Genomic DNA, 10,111 nt, shown 5'->3' on the forward strand with positions numbered 1-10,111 from the left:
AGCCTTAGCGCTGAGATTGGTCTCCAAAACTAAAATGTGGCACGCTCAAGGAAAGCCCTGAGCCATAATGACCTAACTGACTGGTGTTTTTGAGCTGACTGCTAATATGGCTGTAGAGCCTGATATGATTCTGGAAACATCCGAGAGAATTCGATAAAAGCAAAATGTTGCCTTTCATTGCATAAAATGGCCAGGGGCAGGGTTCTGTGAGATGCTCACCACGCTCCATGCCAAGAATACTGCACCAAAATTTCAGCTTTTCTAAGGGAGGCGTTTCCAGCTACAGTAGGGAGAGCTGGATAATTTATAGGTTAACATTTTCTTTTTATGCGAATAGCATTTTTTCTCATTTATAGTTAATTAGGTTAAGCATGCATGGGGAGCGAGGGAGGAAAGGCTTTCAGATAGGATCTAAATGATTAGTAATTTGAATAAAGTAAAAGAAACCTCGAAAAGATGTAGCTCTTGCATATATTAAATATGTGCTGTAACTAGCATGGGCATCAGATAGGAATTTTAAAAGACTCCATGTTAATTACAATGCTCACATAAGATACATGGCACTTTTTTTTTTATTTTGCTCATTCATTGTTATTTTTTAAATGCTAGGAATAATTAGACTTCGTTCGAACAGGGGAGGTTATTTCTCTATATGTCTTTGGGTGATACCTTTCGCATATATTTCCAGTCCCAAGAATGTTATTGATATGCACAAGATAACTTCACGCGGTAGGGTGTTGGGGGCAGGGTGGGATCACGGTGAGATTTTAAATGGATTTTTCACCCAGATCCACCCTGAATGGTGCCAGCTTGGGGCTGGTTTCATATGTTTGCTAAGTAATCTATGGAAGGATGCATTCGGACTGCGTACACACATTTTATTCTAGAATCAATGGAGACTGAAGCACTTAATTTTTCTAAGTAGTCCACTCACAACCTAGATCTGTTGCATATTTTTTGCCCCTGAAAATGGCTTCTTGTTCGGTGCTATTTTTCTAAAAAAAGAGGTCCATTGGCCTGATCCTGCAGGCTCTTCTTATGTACACTCAATGCATACTGATTCTGCATTACCTCACAGTGTGGCCATTTGGAAATAGATGAAGGAGCTCCTGGCAATGGGGAGTGAATGCATTGGGGGGCATAAACCGAGATCGCAAAACCACTTCCTTGTTCGACCACCTCAGGCATCTGCAGGGAGGAAAAGACGTAGATAATCTAACTGAAGGGAGGGTATTCCAGCATGGATCAAAGAACAACAGCCACTCTTGGGGACAGCAGGATCTAGACCAGGGGTCAGCAAACTTTTTCAGCAGGGGGCCGGTCCACTGTCCCTCAGACTTTGTGGGGGGCCGGACTATATTTTTTGGGGGCAGGGAAATGAATGAATTCCTATGCCCCACAAATAACCCAGAGATGCATTTTAAATAAAAGGACACATCCTACTCATGTAAAAACACGCTGATTCCCAGACCGTTCGCGGACCAGATTGAGAAGGCGATTGGGCCAGATCCGGCCCTCGGGCATTAGTTTGCCTACCTGTGATCTAGAATCAACCTAGATTGAAAGCAGCATATTGAGGAGGAGCATGGAGGAAAAAATCATTTTTGTACAATCTTCACAATCTTCTGACATCACCAGAGATTACTCTCTACTCCTCACCTTTGTTGCCCCTTCTTTTCGCAGTGCACATGTTTCTGCACTTTACATTACCCACTCCCCCTGCTCTGCACACCAGGATTGTTAAACCCCTCATTTTTTCTCTGTCCCTCCTCCATCTTCCTGCTGTCCATCCATCCTCCTCCCCAACCCAATTCCTCACCAGGTTTGCCAGTAGCAACACACAAGGTTTTCACCCTCCATGCAGTTCACACTGCAAGGGAACTTCAGACCCAGACTCAAAATTCAGGTGTGCGACCATGTCTGCAGTGCAAGAGATTAAAGAGGCTGCACATCTGCATTTTGAACCATTGTTCTCTGAATTTCTCTTTGTACCAGTAAGGCCAAAACGCACTGGCTCTATTAGCCTTTTTTTCTTGCCTACCCCATTGGGTTTTTGTTTTTTGGCTTCGGCTTCCAGTCACCCTCTAAAAGTACCAGCACCCATTAAGCACCTAGCATTAAGCAGCTTTTGAAAGCATATCTTCTTAAGCTTCCTCTTGCAAAGGGTGACTCAGCCCTTTTATACTACGCTCTGTGGACTTTTGCAATTTTATCCTTTTTAAGGTCTGCTTTTTAAATTGCTGTGTACACTTTATTTTTTGCTGCATATATTGTCTTTCTGATGTCCATCGGTTTATAAAACCTTGCCTTAAAAACAGAACTATTTTAAAAGGGGGCAAAGGGAGGTGTCATCTGCAAGTGAGTGCCAGCATCTTAAACATGTAAGAAGGAAATACTTCTTTCTTTCTTTCTTTCTTTCTTTCTTTCTTTCTTTCTTTCTTTCTTAGTTGCATGGACAGTTGAGAAAAGTAGATATTATTCAGCAATTTGCAAGCAGCTTGCAGACACCAATGGGGCAGGGTCATTGCCTGTCTATCTCTCCCTTGCCGCCCCTTTCTTCCCTTCCCTTCTTCCTTTGGGCAGGTGGTCTAGTGGAACAGCAGCTGATCTCTCTCCTCTCCCCACCTCCCGCAATCTTTTTTTCAAATTTAATTTTAATTGAATGCACTGCTAGGGATGCCTTAAATTGACTCTTTTGGTTTAAATTTCCTAGGGGAGCTTGCCCCAAGATCTCTATCCTAGTGATAACTTATTCTGGCCAATGCATTCAGTCCACATTTATTGTATAGCTTTCTCTCTCCCCCCACCCCCACCCCCCCCTCCCCACTCGGCACCTTCTATGAACATTGCAGTTGTTGATGCCTGGGAAATTACTCAAGTGTGAAGTGTTTCAGTGTCTGTCACTTTCCTCATTAGGCTAGCAGGGCGGTCGGAGGGGGGAGGGGAAGGAAAAGAAAGAGAAAGAGAAGGAAATATACCTATGACCCTGCCTTCATATGCTCATTAAAGCTGAGCAGTGCTGTGGGCCTATTGCCTCTTTTAAAAGATGTCTGCATAAAAAATGTTTATTTACCGGAAGGTGCAGAATGGCTTCTGTGTCGCAAAGGCAGCCTCTGCTTATTGCATCCCAAAATAATGCTGTTTGTTTGCATTGCCTGACTCACGTAATTATCTCGGGCAGAGAAGCTTTGTGGGAGGATAACAGGGACACAGGCAGAAGTTCAGCCCCTTTTCTTAGCCTAAGCTGATCCAAACTTAGATATTGGCTGTAACAAGTTGCTACCCAGCTGTAGATGGGATGGAGGTGGACATTAGCCTGATGGGGGCTGCTAGGGTGGCCAATGGACTCACAGCAGTCCATGGAGGCACAGGTCAGTTCTGTGTCCAGGGCAGCTATTTATCAGCTCCATCTGGTACGCTGGCTGAGACCCTACCTGGCCGCGGACTGTCTCACCAGAGTGGTGCATGCTCTAATTATCTCTTGCTTGGACTACTGCAATGCGCTCTATGTGGGGCTACCTTTGAAGGTGACCCGGAAACTACAACTAATCCAGAATGCGGCAGCTAGACTGGTGACTGGGAGCGGCTGCCGAGACCATATAACACCAGTTTTGAAAGACCTACACTGGCTCCCAGTACGTTTTCAAGCACAATTTAAAGTGTTGGTGCTGACCTTCAAAGCCCTAAACAGCCTCAGTCCAGTAAACCTCCATCATTCTGCCCGGACACTGAGGTCCAGTGCCGAGTGCCTTCTGGCGGTTCCCTCGCTACGAGAAGCCAAGTTACAGGGAACCAGGCAGAGGGCCTTCTCAGTAATGGCACCTGCCCTGTGGAACGCCTTCCCACCAGATGTCAAAAATAAAAATAACTACAAAACTTTTAGAAGACACCTGAAGGCAGCCCTGCTTAGGGAAGCTTCTAATGTTTAATAGGTTACTGTATTTTAGTGTTTGTTGGAAGCCGCCCAGAGTGGCTGGGGAAACCCAGCCAGATGGACGGGGTATATATAATAAATTATTACTATTATTATTATTATTATTATTATTATTATTAAACACAATAGCAAAGTTATGGGAGTTGAGATCTGTGCCTTGTGTGAGAATTAAGGTCTATCCTTCAAAACTCTGTGCCAGCCAAGCAACAGTGTTGATCCTTGAGAAGCGGGGGGGGGGGTGTCCCCCACTGGTGCTGTGAACTAACTAACCACCCTTTGACTCTAACTTCTATGGAGAGGAGAGGGGGCTTCCTTTGTGAGGAAATAATACAACACCCGTGACCTGTTGTTTGTTCCTTCTTAGTGTACTGTTGTGTTTTATGAGCTGTGTCTGAAGTGAAGAGCACATAGCGTCAACTTTGGGAAGACCATAGCTTTATCTTGACAGTTCCTGAATCGTGAATTGCCATTAAAAGAGATTGCTGTTGTCAAATTGACACCTGCTTACAGGAAGTTGATAACCAGGTCTTCCTGGCAAACACAGAGTGCTCTGATCTTTTTTGGAACTATGGGGTTTTTTCCAGGTCATGTATAAGATAGGAGCTTGTACCAGGGTCACAGGTAGCGCATGAGGAGTATATTTTATATTAAACTTATGCTATCTACAGATGGCATGATCCATAGAAATAAACCATGTAAAAAGTTCAGATTAGTACCCATTGTTACAAATGTCAATGGTCATCTGTATTTAGCCACAGAAGTCTACAAGCACAATGATGCTATATTCCATTCTCTGTGTCACACACCCAGGGCTAAGGATGCTTTATGGTCCCTAGATATGTTTGAGCATATACACACTCAGTGGCAGATTTAAGGCAGTGAGGACAGGTCCTCCTCACAGGGTGCCAAGCTGAGGGGGTGCAAAAAAGTAGCAATTAAAAAGTTTAAATTTAAAACCTATATTTACATGGGTACCTACTGAGAAGATCCATTGAAAAGGCAACTGTGACAAAATGAATTATTGTCAAAATAGGAATTATTTAGGGGAGGCACCAAATTTTGTCCTCGCTCAGGGCATCATATTACCCAAGTCTGCCTGGCACACCAACCATACAACCATCTGAAAATCTCAGTGGCAGAGTGCATGTTTTGCATTCAATCCCTGGCTACTCTGATTTAAAATGGATCTTAGGTAGCAGGAGTGGAAAAGTCCTTTGCCAGAAACCTGCGAGGCCTGCTGCCCATCAAGGGTGGTGGTCCTAGCCTGGACAGGCCAATGGTCTGACTCCGTAAAAGGCAGCTTCACGTGTTCATGGTACTTTCCAGAACAATGAGTCGCCACACCACACAGCTTGCAAAGAACATTAATCCACAAGGATTGCTCTGCATACAGATGTGTGTGTGTGTACACAAGAGCAAGACTGTGAGTGTATAGGTGTGCAATGCACATGAAAATGTGGTTTTAGTTTTTTAATGCACTTCTTTTTTATGTGTCTCCCTTTCCTAATTTTTATTCATGAGAAGCGGGGAGGAGGAGTAACAGAGATTGCATAAGGCAGGCACTGAATCTTCATGAAAATGTGCAGGGCAATTTTTAGTTGCCACATCTGACTTGCAGTGTTTATGATCCATTTTTGTTCTGCCACATAAACGTTCCCTCATTAGCATTTGTGTGCAGAGCACTGGAGATAGAACGTGGCTGATTAGGTTCGAAGCAGATGTGTTTCCCCTAGAGAGGAGAGGATGATAAATCTTATGGCTCTTTTTATTATTTAAAGTTGATATTAGATCCAAAATTAAATTGGAGAATCAGATACTTGACTTGTTCTGCATACACTCTGTCTAATCCTTTCTACATATGATTCTTCTAATTATCTGCATTTACACATTCAAAGGCAATTAGCCCTGAAATTGCTAGAAGGGCAGAGAAAGAAGTGCCTTTCTCTAAGAAGTGTGTAGAACCTGCTCTCTCTCAGCTGAAGCTGGAATTTAATAAACTGAAGTCTAACGCACAGCAAAATGGTGCATAAGACTGTCGCTGGGTACATGAGTAGACCTCTATGCATCTGGGTGTCTTGGCAACATTAGAAAAATGCTTGAATAATGTGTATTGCCAGGAGTTCACAACACGAGCCCTGTTTCTCTGAGATCTTGCTAAAGTATGGTATACAGGTAACAGCCAGCATGCAGACTCTGCTGTCGTTGTTTCTCATGGTGACACTTCTGCATGTATAAGAACACAGGATGAGCCCTGCTGGATGAGGCCAGAGGCCCATCTAGTCTAGCATCCTGTGACCAACCAGATGCCTATGGAAAGCCCTGAGCACAAACATCATTCTCCCCACTTGTGATTCGCAGCAACCAGTGGAGGTAGGGCAGTGGAGGCAGACCATAGCCAGCCATGGCTAGTGACCATTGATAGGACTATCCTCCATGCATTTGTTCACTCCTCTTTCTGAGCCATCCAAATTGGTGCCCATCATTGCATCTTGTGGGACCAAGATGTGAGCAGAGGTATCAGGAGATTTTCTCAGTAACACTGCCAACTTCCAATCAAAGACTTAAACAAATAACTTGCTGCTCGGAGTCAGCTACCATGGGGAGCACATGGTAGGTGTGTCAATGAAAATGCTACACATACACATTGGCTGTCATACCTGGAAGCAGGCAATGCTGGTGGGCAACGATTGCAGATGACTCTCAAAACTGACAGGCAATGGCCGATGAATGAAATCTCTATCACATAACCAAACTCTGCCTGAATTCATTGTCCTTCAGAAGTCAAAAGGCTAAGGACTACAAAACTGGAGTCAGGGTTGCAACCTCACTGTCTAAGCTGGCCATTGAGTTTCAAGGTTTGTTTTTTTAGTCTAAATAAAATCCAGCCTAGTCTGGATTGTCTATTGTTTCAACATTTGTCAGGAACCTTCTGTCGTTATAAGCCCAACCTTTTAACATCCAAAACCAAAGTTCCAGAATGGTGATCTGGAACTCTAAGAGAATGGTTCCTAAATGAAAAGAATGGGTTTATAGCATAGTGACATTACTGATGAAAAATACTGTATTCCCTCCCTTTATTATCAATCCACAGTAAGTAGCAATATGTCTGGGCTACTGAAAGGCTCCCGAGAGGTAGAACAATCTTCTTATTTGAGTGTCTCAAAGACATCAATCTTGGATTATAATAGTGGCTCTTTTTTTCAGCATGAGCTTGCCCGCTTCCAGAGTACTATGGGTTTTTCTGGTTATTCTAGGGATCATTTCTCTGCAATCTAGAATTTTACATCAAACATTCAGTTGACACTTCTGTTCTTCCATTGTGAAGAAAGACCCTTGTTTTGGTGAATCCCCCCACTTGAGTAGTGCATATCCAAATAAACCTATTATAGTCAAAGCTCACTTTATTGGCTTCTCAAAGAGTCACAAACAGGAATACAATGTTAGAAAACCTACACAGAATTGTATCTTACGTTGAAAACTTTCAATAAAACTATTTTTTAAAAAAGAAAGAAAGAAAAGAAAACTTGCACAGAATTTAGTGAGGTGTGACTTCTACATGGATAAGGAATCCAATTTTTGGAAGCTACGTATGTAAGTAGCCAACAATAACAAGCAACAAACTGACAAATGTATGTTTATGGTAATACTAACAGCAAATCAGATTTGTAGGTCTTTGACATTGCAATTCATTTTTGAAGTCACATCTGGACCATTCCAAGAATTTCCTAGTGTGTCTGTTTCTTCTAATATATTCATTTTTCTTTTTGAAACAGAAAATAGGCTTGGTAGCATATGAAACCCAAGCAGTGCCTTCCACAATTATGAAAGCAAATAATATTAACAGCAAAGCATAAAGACGTTCTATAAAACGTGTCTTGAACCGGGGTCCAACTAATGTGTATATAACCTGCTTTATAGAACCATAGCTTTAGTAGACTAAGTGCTTAATTGTTATTGATTGGCTCTGCCCACTGTTCCAATATCCATCATTATTGAAATCATCTCCATTCCCCTCATTAAGTATGCATCTGTTTCCATGGGAATGGATTTCTAAATAAGAAGTGCCATTTAAATCTTATTGGCTTCCCTGGTTGTACAGGCACTCTGCAGTGTGGTTGCCCAATCTGTCATTGTTAATCAACTCTCATCTCTTAACACTGGCTGGAGTTATCAATGAGGTGAGGATTAATATTCTGGGCGAAACAGATGATAAATCATTTGTACATAATTAGTGTACAGCAAGGTTACAGCTGACATGAATTTTTATCTTAATTATGATAGAAATTTGTTCCATTAATTTAATTTAGTTTGCATGAGTGGTTCAACACCTAACAAAGTTAATCTTACACCTGTCATTACAACAGTAAGGGAAGTCTCATTCTCAAGCTGTGGGCATCGAAAACTCCGCCACAGAGGCATGACGATCGTTTGGATTTGAAAACAGACCATTATCTTCAGAAAACACAGAAAAGCAATATTTAAATATGGTCTGTATAAAGAGTGCTCGCTTCCTCCCACCCACCCCTTACCACTATGTGAAATGTGAGGGGCATGGGTCACAACACTCCTGCATTTCTCTCTGTTTAGTTCTGTACCCCATCTAAAAATGTATTTGCCAGCATGGCATGATTTTTTTTTTTTTTAAATATCTTAAAATGCATTTCATCTGAAGGGCATTTGACATGGAATGATGGATAAACCCCTATTTGTTTTTAGGACAGTGAATGAAGAAAGGCATGCTGCTAAGTTCCCAAGCCACCTTTCTGTATGGGAAAGAATAATTCATAACTTGATCGTCTCCACAAATGGTAATTATTCAACCATTCCCAAAGGGTTTGGCATACCAAATGAACCTAAATCCTGTACTAATTATCCAAGCAATTATGAAGCTGGATAAATCATATGTGATGGATAGATAAGGTGGCACTGTTTGGCTTGTAAGATGGGGAGTTATTTATTGATTTTCCTAATAATTAACCAAGACTATGCATGAACTATTTGTGGCACATCTTGTAAAACTGTTTACCTTTATAGATTTGTTGATTGGGGTTATTTCTCCTTGGCACGGTTGTGTGTGTGTGTTTTAAGAAATCTAATCTAGTAGCCTTCCTTATACCTAATGAATTGAAACTGGACTTGGGAGAAAATAAATTGAGAAAGAGTGTTCTCCTCCAGCAAAAAGTAAAAAAGAAAGAAAGAAAGAAAGAAAGAAAGAAAGAAAGAAAGAAAGAAATGTATTTGCAATACTTAGGCTGTTTCACATTTGATAGTACAGAAATAATCCTGGAGAAAGTAGCTTTAATTGAATCAGTAACTCAGATTAATGTTTTGTGATATTAGTTCACAATTATTACTCCCCGATAGGGTCAAGAAGTATATAGTTGGCTATTCACAAAGAAATGACTGATTTAAAAACAAAGACCTCTAATGGAATTCAATAGTGCTTTTTCAGTCATTCCGCTTGGCATCTCTATTACCTGAAATGATTCACAGTCCATTATGGGAGCCTCCATGCTAATAGAATGTCTATCTTCTGTAATACAGACACATCAGGGCACTAACGGAAAACCTGTCACAATGAATTTCATCTAGATTTCACTTCATCTCTTCATGGACTGTAAAATTTGCTCTTGTACAATGCCTAAATTTACTGTGGGTAATTGAGAGAGATCTATAGATGCAGTCGCACTCAGCAAGGAAGGGGGGAAAGCCTTCCTCCCCCTCCCCATTTTTCCCCCCTTTGCAAATACCTGGGTGGAATCACCTTAATTTTAAGTTAGCTGGAGGAAACCATTCTGTGCTATTCTTTGTGCTCGTGGTGGCATTGTAAGAAGAGCTCTGATTCTACCCTCCAATATTTTCAGTGGCAGGAAAGTTGAAAATAGCTTGCACTCCGAGGAAATGTACAAACTGGAAAAGAGACAATCATTGAGACTTTGGTTTCATTATCATGCCATGTGGCTGGTCTTGGCATTTACCATTAGGTTAACCTGGGACTTCATATACAGACTCTTGGGTCCTGGCTTATTCCATCAATGGCCTTGGGGCGTTTGTTAACCATTTGTGTTACAGATTCAAGGCTGAATAAAATGTTCTCCATTAACACCAGGCTTGTTGCCGACGTAAAAATGAAAGCAGCGTTCAGTAGATGGCTCCTGGTCACTACTCCCAAATTGC

General features: G+C 41.8%; 1 long non-coding RNA gene across 1 annotated transcript; it reads left to right on the forward strand.

The window, feature by feature from the left end:
* Window positions 1-7,449: 7,449 nt before the first annotated feature.
* LOC307205783 lies at window positions 7,450-9,548 on the forward strand. The gene is made up of 4 exons (XR_013834054.1): window positions 7,450-7,521; window positions 8,299-8,421; window positions 8,651-8,742; window positions 9,479-9,548. It is a non-coding gene; the product is annotated as an uncharacterized lncRNA (long non-coding RNA).
* The last annotated feature ends 563 nt before the right edge of the window (window positions 9,549-10,111 follow it).

Source organism: Podarcis cretensis (assembly GCF_951804945.1).
Source record: "Podarcis cretensis genome assembly, chromosome: 1".
Taxonomy (NCBI): domain Eukaryota; kingdom Metazoa; phylum Chordata; class Lepidosauria; order Squamata; family Lacertidae; genus Podarcis; species Podarcis cretensis.